Below are 12934 nucleotides of genomic sequence, written 5' to 3'. Positions count from 1 at the left end.
ACGAGGCACATATTTTACCGCGGCGGTCTCACCGACCCGGCGGAGCGGGGCAACGACGTGGGCACAATATACGGAGCTGCATATGTTCGTCCCGTGTTTTTTTTAGAATCTGACCATCAAACTAAGCTACTCATGAGAGCATTGGTTGGAGGAGATAACGAATATAATAATACTTCCTCCGTCCGAAAATACTTGTCATCAAAATGGATACAAGGGGATGTATCTAGATGTATTTTAATTTTAGATATATCTTTTTTTATTCATTTTGATGACAAATATTTTCGGACGGAGAGAGTATATCCTTACTTAGTTGGAGTAGAGAGAAGACAAGAGATAAGAGAAGCGGACTCTTGGTTAATAGCCAGCTGCAACACGAGACCCAAAACGCTTGTGAGGATGTAAGATGGATCAACTATTGATAAACTAGTATATATTTAAAACTTGTTATTGTACATGTCGGCTAAGAGGTTGACTGTAGATAACATGGCGACTTTTTATAGCGGTTCGTTGGTTCTATTATTAACCATGCTCTGAAGGACGGTCAACCAGTTATGCCACATAGCGCAAAATGATTAGCCGTGATGAGAGATCTTTTGGGAAAAAAATAGATGAAGGTGTGGATTACTTTTTAATGTATTTTTTCTTTTTAGATGCAGGGAGGCCCTCCGGTATTTTTTTAATGGAGGCTTATGCAAAGTGGCACTCGTTGATAGGCTGCGGTGGTAATTTTTTTCTTTTCTTTTTTTTACTTTTGTTTAGATGAAGGTGACGATTTTTTTTAGATGTTTTTTTAGACGGAGGTGAGGACTCTTTGTATTTTTCTAAAATGGAAAGATGCGCACTGCATAGGTTCGTCCCGTGTTTTTTTAGAGTGTGACTATTAAACCCATTGAGCTACGCATGAGGGCAAGTACAGTAGGGTGACATAAGCTGAATATAAATAATATAATAATATATCCTTGCTTAGTTGAAGGAGAGAGAAGAGGAGTGACAAGAGAAGCGGGCTCTTGGTTAATAGCCAGCTGCAACATGAGACTCAGCACGCTTTGTGAGGATGCAAGGTGAACCAACTATTAATAAACCAGTACACATTTAAAACTTACTATTGTACTCCCTCCGTCCGGTGAAGAGTGAACATCTAGAGATTTTAGGACAAATTATGAAGTCAAGTAAAAAATGCATTGGAAAAGGGCAAGCCACCATCTCTCTCCTCTTTAATTAACCAACACCCAATGAGCTAAGTGCATGTAGAAATTAAGAAGACCATGTGTAGATGGTTATTGGTCTTGATTACCGTGTGATGAGAGAGAAGTATTTTTTCCTACTTTAAAGTGCATTGGAAAGATAGAAGTACACTTTTTTATGGACAAATTTTGAAGCCAAATGCACACTCTTTACCGGATAGAGGGAGTACATGTCGGCTAGAGGTTGACTGTAGATGACATGGCGACTTCTTATAGCCGCCCGTTGGTTGTATTATTAACCATGCTCTGAAGGACGGTCAACCAGCTATGCCACATGGCGCAAGTTGGTTGGCCGTGGTGAGAGATCTTTTGGAAAAAAATTAGACGAATGTGTGGATTATTTTTTTAATGTACCTTTTTTTAGATGCAGTGAGGCCCTTCGGTATTTTTTTAATGGAGGCTTATGCAAAGTGGCACTCGTTGGTGTTGCTGTGGTGGTAATTTTTTTTTTACTTTTGTTGAGATGAATGTGACGATTTTTTTTTGAGATGTTTTTTTAAACGGAGGCGAGGACTCTTTGTATTTTTTTAAATAAAAAGATGCGCACAGTTTTTTTTAAGCGGCGCCACATGGTGACGCTCCAACCACTAGTATGACATCTATAGACGTGAGATAATACCTCACATCTAACATGACTTCAGACTCATTAACCTACGTGCAACGGGCGGATGCTCGCGCTATCCATGTACGCAATTTTTACTATCGCGATTTTACTGTGTCGAAGGAGGAAAAAAACAGAACGCCAGCGACCCTCATAGCCCGCACCCAGCATCCTCTTTCCTTTTCTCCTTCCAGCGAGTGAATAGCAAAAAACTACCACATTACGGGTCATCGTTTCAAAAAACTACCACTTTTTTAATCTTTTCAAAAAACTACCCCAAATTGTTCTGCTGTTCTAAAAAACTACCATGCCGCACTGATGACTATTTTGGTTAACTTTAAACGTTATTATGATAGCTCAGATCCACTCGTCAGGTTGACCGTTAGATTTGACCGTTAGTTTGACCATTGACATATTATGACAGGTGGGGCCTAAGTATTTTTTAGCAAACGGGTCCCTGAAACAAACTATAAAAGCAATCGGGTCCCTGAAAAAATAAAAATAAAGGCAATCCCGTCCTTCCGGGGAGTTCGTCGCCGGAGCCGGCCAGCACCATGCCGGCGAGCTCGTCAGGGCAATCCAGCTCTGGCCGTGGCCGACGGGAAGCAACAGCCGTGGCGGGCTGGAACCGCCCGAGCTCCATGTCTGCTCCCCACCCATGCTCGAGCTCGCGGCCAGGGGCGGGGCGGCTGCTCGTGTCCAGCGGCGGGGCGGACCTAAGCAGGCGGCGGCGTGTCCATGGCGTGGTGGTGGTCGGCCCTGGAGGTGGAGGTTGTGGTTGCGCTGGTCGTGGTGGTGGCCGGCCCGGAGGCGCTCCCCGTGGCATGGTAGTGGTCGGCCCTGGCGGCGACGGTCATGGCTGCGCCGGCCGTGGTGGTGGCCGGCCCGGAGGCGCTCCCCATGGCGTGGTGGTGGCCGGACCAGGCGGCGGCGGCGGCCGTGGCTCCGCCGGCCGTGGCGCTCGGGTTTGAGAGATAAGGGAGAGAGAGAGGGGGGGAGAGAAGAGAGATAAGGGAGAGAGATTACTTACATGTGGGACCCAGCTGTAAGTTAAACTGTCAAACAAATAGTCAAACAAACGGTCTGTTTAGGAGCGGGCCCGACCTGTCATAAACGGGATTAATTCCAAGTCAGATGGTCATTTGGTTTTTTTGGAACAACGAAACAATTTTGTGGTAGTTTTTTGAAAAGACTAAAAAAGCGGTAGTTTTTTGGAACGATGACCCGTAGGGATGTAAATGGATCGGATCGGATAGGATAATGCCTTTATCATATTCTTGACCATATTTTTTTGTCAGATTCGGCGCGGATCAGAGAATGACCGGATGCGGATTCGAATACTGGTTATACCGGACTACGGATTCGGAGCGGAAGCGGAGCGGACTCGGACTGAAAACGGGTAAAAAATCTATGTACGTATTTTCCCTAATATCTATCATGATCTATGCAAAGAAGAATAATATATAAGTAACCAATCAATTGTCACCGATCAATGAAATTAATAGCTTACACGCTGCAGCAAGCAAGACATTAGACATCATAGTTTCATAGTGTTCTCTAGTCCATAATAAAAATCTATTTAAATATTAGGTAAGTGAGCTTGTACAGTATGTGTTCTCAATTCAATTGGCTACACTTGTACGTACATGTGATGTGTACAGTCGTACCATGATGCTATTAGGGTTGGGGTTATATGATATTTATATGTGGTGATTTTAATCAGTGGCCTAATTAGGTATTTGGGCTTGTCGATTGGACCAAATTTATTGGATAATCCTATTTGATAACGCCGGATAATCCACATCCCTCGAATATTATTGATACCATATCCGCTATCATATTCATCGGATATCCGCTTGACAAAAATCTGTATCCACATCCGTATCCATGAATTGGGGAAAGTGCATACCATATCCTTAAAAAGGATGCGGATGCGGATTCGGAACGGAAATTATCCGTACCATTTACATCCCTAATGACCCGTAGTGTGATGGTTTTTTGCTATTCACTCCCTTCCAGCTGTTGCCGCCGCCGCCTCCTCCGGTCCTCCCATCTCCATCCTCCGCCTCGGCAACGTCCGCAAAGGAGCAGAGCGGTCGGCAGCAGATCAGCGCATCACGGGAGCAGACACGGCGGCCGTCAAGGTACAAATCAGAGCGAAGTCGGTGCGGCAGACGGGCGAGATCTGGAGAGTGGTGTTCTCTTTCGAAATCTCCTAGCGCCGGCGCCTCCACTTCTCTCCTCCTCATCTCCTAGCGCGCATATATCTTATCTTTCTCTCTCCTCTGCCGCTGCAACTTCATGTGCGTGTTCGTTGTTGATCAGTGTGTGTTCTATGAATCCAATCCTTCAGTCTGCAGTGGGTGCTTTGGGGTTTCTGTAGGGACAAGGAGAGGATCTGTGATGCGTAGATCGCCGGGTCGCACCACTAAGCTAGTGATGGCTTCGCGGACCAGCTGTCGGAGATCGCCGAGGCCACCAGGGGCAAGGAAACCCTCTTGCAGTGCGCCTTCAGTCAGGTGAGGTCCCATCCTTCTTCAAAATTCATCTCATGTATGTACCTTCTTGATTCCTTCAACATTACTTGCTAAGCCAAGCAAGGTAGTAGTATACTAGAAGAAAAATACTTTTTGTGGATGCCCATAGGTAACAGAAAGCCACGAGTGGTCAGGATCAACAAATGACATGTGGAGCTTCATATTCAGTTATTTGTTAGCTACTTGCTTGCTTCAAATGTCTACATGCTATAGGAATTAAGGTTCTGTTGTCTCTATTTCATAGATTTCATTGTATATACATGTAGATAACTTCAGCATGAGAGCAAGAGTTTGGAGCAGATGCAACACATTCGGTTGCTCCTGCACTGTATAGATGCATGTTTTTGTAGGTGATTGTTCATCTTTTAGTCAATTTCCTTATAGTTGTAGTTCAGACACAACTTTCCATGTTGTCAACCAGAAAAAAAAACTATTTATTGGAACCATTAGATCATGGACCTCAATAAATCTTGAACGTTCGGAATTTAAGCATGTCATCCCGAACGGTTTTTGATGGCAACTTTAGTTGCTGCGAGGTGACAACTTTAGTTGTTAACACATGGCAACTTTGTTCCAGTTCAATTTTTTGTCAGAAAATTGCCATGTTTGTCAACATCGCCTTAACTAAAGTTGCCATGCAAAGTGTTCGGATTAGCATGCTTAAAAATGGAACGTTTGGGATTTATCTATTTCGTAGATTATTAGTAGATGTAGTCATTATATTTCTATACAGGGGATGAACTAAAGTAAAGAAACCCATCCTTTTTAATTCATGTAAAGTTCATGTATGTAATGAGGTGGCACTCTTAAAAGGTGAAAAATATGCAATATTAACCCCTTTCTTTTGTCAGTTCTAAATATTTTTTGTGGTCCGTACTTTGCCAATGAATCTCATATCCCAATACTTAGCTATAACCGTTGTCACTACACTCATATGAATGCTTACAAATTACATGTTTGTAGATTTTTCGACTTAGCAGAATTAATATGTTGATGGAAGGGGAAGCCATCAATTTCGGGGACAATGCTCACAGGGACAACACCATTAGGCATGGTGATGGCACTAGATGTGATGAAGGGTATAGTGGCTAGGATCAACAAATGACCTGTGGAGCTTCATATTCAGCTATTTATTAGCTACTTGCTTGCTTCAAATATCTACATACTATAGACTATTTCCTAGATTTTACTGTATACATGCAGATAAATTATTCAATTTCTTGGACAATGAACATGTTTTAAGAATAAAAGTGGATATTATGGTGTGCGTTGATACGTCTCCAACGTATCTATAATTTTTGATTGCTCCATGCTATATTATCTACTGTTTTGGACTATATTGGGCTTTATTTTCCACTTTTATATTACTTTTGGGACTAACCTATTAACCGGAGGCCCAACCCAGAATTGTTGTTTTTTGCCTATTTCAGTGTTTCGAAGAAACGGAATATCAAACGGAGTCCAAACGCAATGAAACCTTCGGGAACGTGATTTTCTCACCGAATATGATCCAGGAGACTTGGACCCCATGTCAAGAAAGAAGAGAGGCGGCCATGAGGGTGGAGGGCGCACCCCCTGTCTCGTGGGCCCCCTGAAGCTCCACCGACGTACTCTTTCCTCCTATATATACCTACGTACCCCCAAACGATCAGATACAGAGCCAAAAACCTAATTCCACCGCCGCAACCTTCTGTACCCACGAGATCCCATCTTGGGGCCTGTTCCGGAGCTCCGCCGGAAGGGGAATCCACCACGGAGGGCTTCTACATCATCACCATAGCCCCTCCGATGAAGTGTGAGTAGTTTACCTCAGACCTTCGGGTCCATAGTTAGTAGCTAGATGGCTTCTTCTCTCTTTTTGGATCTCAATACAATGTTCTCCCCCTCTCTCGTGGAGATCTATTTGATGTAATCTTCTTTTCGCGGTGTGTTTGTTGAGACCGATGAATTGCGGGTTTATGATCAAGTTTATCTATGAACAACATTTGAATCTTCTCTGAATTCTTTTATGTATGATTGGTTATCTTTGCAAGTCTCTTCGAATTATCAGTTTGGTTTGGCCTACTAGATTGGTTTTTCTTGCAATGGGAGAAGTACTTAGCTTTGGGTTCAATCTCACGGTGTCCTTTCCCAGTGACAGTAGGGGCAGCAAGGCACGTATTGTATTGTTTCCATCGAGGATAACAAGATGGGGTTTTTATCATATTGCATGAATTTATCCCTCTACATCATGTCATCTTGCTTAAGGCGTTACTCTGTTTTCTTGAACTTAATACTCTAGATGCATGCTGGATAGCGGTCGATGAGTGGAGTAATAGTAGTAGATGGAGGCAGGAGTCGGTCTACTTGTCTCGGATGTGATGCCTATATACATGATCATACCTAGATATTCTCATAACTATGCTCAATTCTGTCAATTGCTCAACAGTAATTTGTTCACCCACCATAGAATACTTATGCTCTTGAGAGAAGCCACTAGTGAAATCTATGGCCCCGGGTCTATTCTCATCATATCAATCTTCAATCACTTTATTATTGCTTTGCTTTTTTACTTTTCTTTTATTTTACCTTGCATCTTTATATCAAAAATACCAAAAATATTATCTATCATCTCTATCTGATCTCACTCTCGTAAGTGACCGTGAAGGGATTGACAACCCCTGATCGCGTTGGTTGCGTTGAGCTATTTGTTTTGTGTAGGTACGAGGGACTTGCTTGTAGCCTCCTACTGGATTGATACCTTGGTTCTCAAAAACTGAGGGAAATACTTACTCTACTCTGCTGCATCACCCTTTCCTCTTCAAGGAAATCCAACGCAGTGCTCAAGAGGTAGCAGGAAGATTTCTGGCGCCGTTGCCGGGGAGTCTATGCAAAAGTCAACATACCAAGTACCTATCACAATCCCTTATCTCTCACATTACATTATTTGCCATTTGCCTCTCGTTTTCCTCTCCCCCACTTCACCCTTGCCGTTTTATTCGCCCTTTTTTCCGTTCGCCTTGATGTCTTTCTTGGCTCGTTTTCTCGCTTGGTTGAAATAGTTGAGCATTTATTCCTAAACAGAGAAGCTAATATCTATGGATCCTATTCTGCTTTCCAATCTTTTTAAGAGATCCAATTATGATGAACCAATTCCTAGTGATTTGGATGTACTAGATTATCTTTATAAGCTTTTGCCTAAAATCCATAAATCTGAAAATTGTGATGAAGTGCTTCACGATAGATCTTTGAATAAAAAGCATGATTGCAATGATTTTATTATAAATATTGATGTAAATTATGCTAATAATATGCAAAACCCTAAGCTTGGGGATGCTAGTTTTTCTATGTCCGATAGTCATGACTGGGGAGATTCTTCTTATGATCTTGAAAATTTATTTAAGCCCCATGATGAATATAAGATTGATAATAGTGTTTGCAATAATATTGAAAGTGGGTTTGGAAGAGTGTCAACTTTAGATCCCACATATTTGGATAACATTCAATCTTATGAAATTTTTGATAAAAGTGGGCTTGGAGAAATCATGACTTTAGTTAATGATAATCCCACTATTTTGGAAGAGTGTCAACTTCGCATGCATGTGGATCGTGTTGAGAATATGTTGTGTGATAGCTATATTGTTGAATTTTCTTATGATCCTACATGTAATTATTATGAGAGAGGAAATATGGTTATAGAAATTTTCATGTTACTAAATTACCTCTCGTTATGTTAAGCTTGCTGTTGTTCCTTTCCGCTTCCTTGCATATGCTAGTTTTTGCTTGCTATGATAATTTGTTTGCCTATAATATGCCTATGCATATGAAGTATGTTAGACTTAAGTGTGTTTGTCACATGTTTTATGATGCTCTTTTTGTGCCTCAATTCTTGCCTTTCATGTGAGCATCATTGAAATCTCAGTGCCTAGCTAAAAAGGCTTTAAAGAAAAGCGCTTGTTGGGAGACAACCCATGTCACACCCCAAGACCGGCCCTAGGCGAGACAGCCGCCGCGCACCTATAGACCAGAGGCCTATAGTCACGCAAGGCGTGATAAAGCAGGCATAAACCAGCAGTGGATCACAAAAGCTCATATATTTTCTTTTACAAATTCTTTACATTTCCAACATCTCAAATAAATCAGTCTATAGTCGCTTCCCACCCACTGGTCTAGCCTAATTTTAGATGACGACATCTTCTGAACATGCTTAAGTTACATCATCTGCATCTAGAAAAACAGAGAAAACAAGGGTGAGTACGACAAGTCATACTCAGTAAGTAGGTACTTCACTATGCAACAAAGAAGAATAGTATGATAGTGTATCTCAACAGATGAACTTGATCCATAGGATAAACAAGGTAATAATCATTGGAATGTATTTTGGTGGAAATGGACAAAAGAACATATAACTAGATTTAATGGAAACAACTAGGAATTTATTTGGCGTCACACATGACCGCAAGCTTCCCAACCCGGGAGTCACAGGGATGAAATTTCACACTTTTACGCTCTTAAGAGGGGTACTCCAACGTCGACAGTCTCAACTAGAACCACACAGGTTCCAGAATAGCAGAGCTCTTGTACCCACTAAGACCCGGACACCTGGACCTACTGATGTCGGTCGCTCCTACAGATCCATCACCGACACGTTGCTGAACAAGGTCCGTCCTTAGCGGAGAACTCAGACAGTCCCATACCTGAACTGTGACCGGTACAATACATTTGCCGTCGTGACACCTATATAGATGGATGTGTGTTTGAATCAACGATAGGATCACTAGATTATTAGTCAAGACAATAAACTCATGCCTCTACATGAGTTCCTCTCATATTAGACAGGTTCAATCAACAAATGGATTATCAAGGACAACTTGTCCTTCAACAAATGTAATATCGAGGACAACATGTCCTTCTCAAATAGCACAGGAATTAACACAGGATAAATAAGATTTGAGAGTGCAGCAATATATAATCATACAATTGAAGATAAAGGATTTAAGAGTTAGCAAAGCAACTACTTGCCTCGGTGACAAGAACTATTCTCCATGGCATCAGATAAATTTGTCCTCGACCGACCACTGTTATATAATGCCACATCGTAGTATATGTATGTTCTATACATAACATATACAACTCGATTGTCTTCTGCTATATCTGCATCTATTTGTAGTCTCTTCTATGTAATATATGCATATCAACATCTCCTCCTAGCTCTGCCCTCTCATCTGGACTCTAGTTCTATGCGTTCCTATCTTTCTCTTGGTAGTGTGAGGTGCAAGTGAGCAGCAGCAGCAAACAACTATATATAGGGAGCGAGCACAGCCTAAGCACACTCAAATATCTAGCCGCAGTGACCCTTCCAGCTGACCTTTGGAGCTGGTAAAAAGATTTGGCTGCTGCCCCTACAGCTAGTGCAAAGGCCTAATCAACCTGGCACCATAGGAAGAGTCCACGTATAGGACTAGAATGTCCAAGGGACTACATGCATGCCACGCCAACCTCCAGGTACACATAGATTTTTACTTAGCTAGCAAGGACAGTACATACGTGTGCATTCTCGTCATGACATGCATGCATCTAGTTAACTTGGAGTTCTAGTACTAGAAAATATCTACCGATCTATCATTTGTACATGGTCCAGTTCCATCCATTCAAATGCCACGTTAACTCTCTTATAAAGCTTATACTGCCAACTAGCTAGTAGTACTTCCCATGCATACCTCAACGTGAGTGCATGGATGCAAGTCTATGTGCACATACACACTCTTACTTAGTGTGTAATTTTCTAATATTTAAAGCATGCAAAAATTACAGCTCTAGTCTAATTCTTTGAAACAATAATCTAGCATAACTTATTTGCCCAATATTTTTTTAAACAAATAATAGAAATTTAATTAATCATCTTAATTTAAATTAATAACCCAAAAATATGGGTTATTACAACCCAATATTTTCCCTTGCTGCTTAGTAATAAATAATCCATCTACCTTCTGTTTAGATGTGGTTTTATGTTTTAATTAGTGTTTGTAGCAAGTTAAACCTATAGGATCTTTTTGGATGATAGTTATCTGATCTTGCTGTAATTTCCAGAAACTTTCTGTTCACGAAAACAATTGTTGAAAATCGCCAGAACGTGATAAAATAGTGATTCCAATTGCTGATGATCAATAGACAAATTTCCTAGGTCGTACTATTTTGGATGATTTTTTGGAGTTCCAGAAGTTTGCATTAGTTACAGATTAATACAGACTGTTCTGTTTTTGACAGATTCTGTTTTTTCGTGTGTTGTTTGCTTATTTTGATGAATCTATGGCTAGTAAAATAGTTTATAAACCATAGAGAAGTTGGAATACAGTAGGCTTAACACCAATATAAATAAATAATGAGTTCATTACAGTACCTTGAAGTGATCTTTTGTTTCCTTTCGCTAACGGAGCTTACGAGATTTCTGTTGAGTTTTGTGTTGTGAAGTTTTCAAGTTTTGGGTGAAATCTTTTGATGGATCATGAAACAAGGAGTGGCAAGAGCCTAAGCTTGGGGATGCCCATGGCACCCCCAAGATAATATAAGGACACCAAAAAGTCAAAGCTTGGGGATGCCCTGGAAGGCGTCCCCTCTTTCGTCTACTTCCATCGGTAACTTTACTTGGAGCTATATTTTTATTCACCACATATGATATGTGTTTTGCTTGGAGCGTCTTGTATGATTTGAGTCTTTGCTTTTTAGTTTACCACAATCATACTTGCTGTACACACCTTTTGAGAGAGCCATACATGAATTGGAATTTGTTAGAATACTCTATGTGCTTCACTTATATCTTTTGAGCCTTATAGTTTTGCTCTATGTGCTTCACTTATATCTTTTGAGCTATATAGTGTTTGCTCTAGTGCTTCACTTATATCTTTTAGAGCACGGTGGTGGATTTGTTTTAAAGAAACTATTGATCTCTCATGCTTCACTTAGATTATTTTGAGAGTCTTAAATAGCATGGTAATTTGCTTAATAATTCTAATATGCTTGGTATTCAAGATTTGTAAAACTTTCTTTTGAGTGCGTTGAATACTAAGAAAAGTTTGATGCTTGATAATTGTTTTGAGATATGAAGATGGTGATATTAGAGTCATGCTAGTTGAGTAGTTGTGAATTTGAGAAATGCTTGTGTTAAAGTTTGTGATTCCCATAGCATGCACGTATGGTGAACCGTTATGTGATGAAGTCGGAGCATAATTTATTATTGATTGTCTTTCTTATGAGTGGCGGTCGGGGACGAGCGATGGTCTTTTCCTACCAATCTATCCTCCTAGGAGCATGCGTGTAATACTTTGCTTTGATAACTTATAGATTTTTGCAATAAGTATATGAGTTCTTTAAGACTAATGCTGAGTCCATGGATTATACACACTTTTCCTTCTTTCCACCATTGCTAGCCTCTCTAATACCGCATACCTTTCGCCGGTATCATACACCCACCATATACCTTCCTCAAAACAGCCACCATACCTACCTATCATGGCATTTTCATAGCCATTCCGAGATATATTGCCATGCAACTCTCCACCGTTCCGTTTATTATTACACGCTCCACCATTGTCATATTGCTTAGCATGATCATGTAGTTGACATCGTATTTGTGGCAAAGCCACCGTTCATAGTTCTTTCATACATGTCACTCTTGAGTCACTGCATATCCCGGTACACCGCCGAAGGCATTCATATAGAGTCATATTTTGTTCTAAGTATCGAGTTGTAATTGTTGAGTTGTAAGAAAAATAAAAGTGTGATGATCATCATTCTTAGAGCATTGTCCCAAGTGAGGAAAGGATGATGGAGACTATGATTCCCCCACAAGTCGGGATGAGACTCCAGACAAAAAAATAATAAAAAAAGAAAAGAGGCCATAAAAAAAGAGAAAAGTGTTGGGGAACGTAGTAATTTCAAAAAAATTCCTACGCACACGCAAGATCATGGTGATGCATAGCAACGAGAGGGGAGAGTGTTGTCTATGTACCCTCGTAGACTGACAACGAAAGCGTTATGACAACGCGGTTGATGTAGTCGTACGTCTTCACGGCCCGACCGATCAAGCACCGAAACTACGTCACCTCCGAGTTCTAGCACACGTTCAGCTCGATGACGATCCCCGGACTCTGATCCAGCAAAGTGTCGGGGAAGAGTTCCGTCAGCACGACGGCGTGGTGACGATTTTGATGTTCTACCTTCGCAGGGCTTCGCCTAAGCACCGCTACAATATTATCGAGGATTATGGTGGAGGGGGGCACCGCACACGGCTAAGAGAACGATCACGAAGATCAACTTGTGTGTCTAGAGGTGCCCCCCTGCCCCCGTATATAAAGGAGCAAGGGGGGAGGCCGGCCGGCCCTTGTGGGCGCGCCAAGGAGGAGTAGTCCTCCTCCTAGTAGGAGTAGGACTCCCCTCTTTCCTACTCCTACTAGGAGGGGGAAAGGAAGGGGGAGAGGGAGAAGGAAAGGGGGGCGCCGCCCCCCTCTCCTAGTCCAATTCGGACCAGAGGGGGAGGGGGCATGCAGCCCACCCTGGCCTCCCCTCTCTCTCTC

Source organism: Triticum aestivum, chromosome 2A, assembly GCF_018294505.1.
Source record: "Triticum aestivum cultivar Chinese Spring chromosome 2A, IWGSC CS RefSeq v2.1, whole genome shotgun sequence".
Classification (NCBI taxonomy): Eukaryota; Viridiplantae; Streptophyta; class Magnoliopsida; order Poales; family Poaceae; genus Triticum; species Triticum aestivum.
This window is presented reverse-complemented; position numbering follows the sequence as displayed.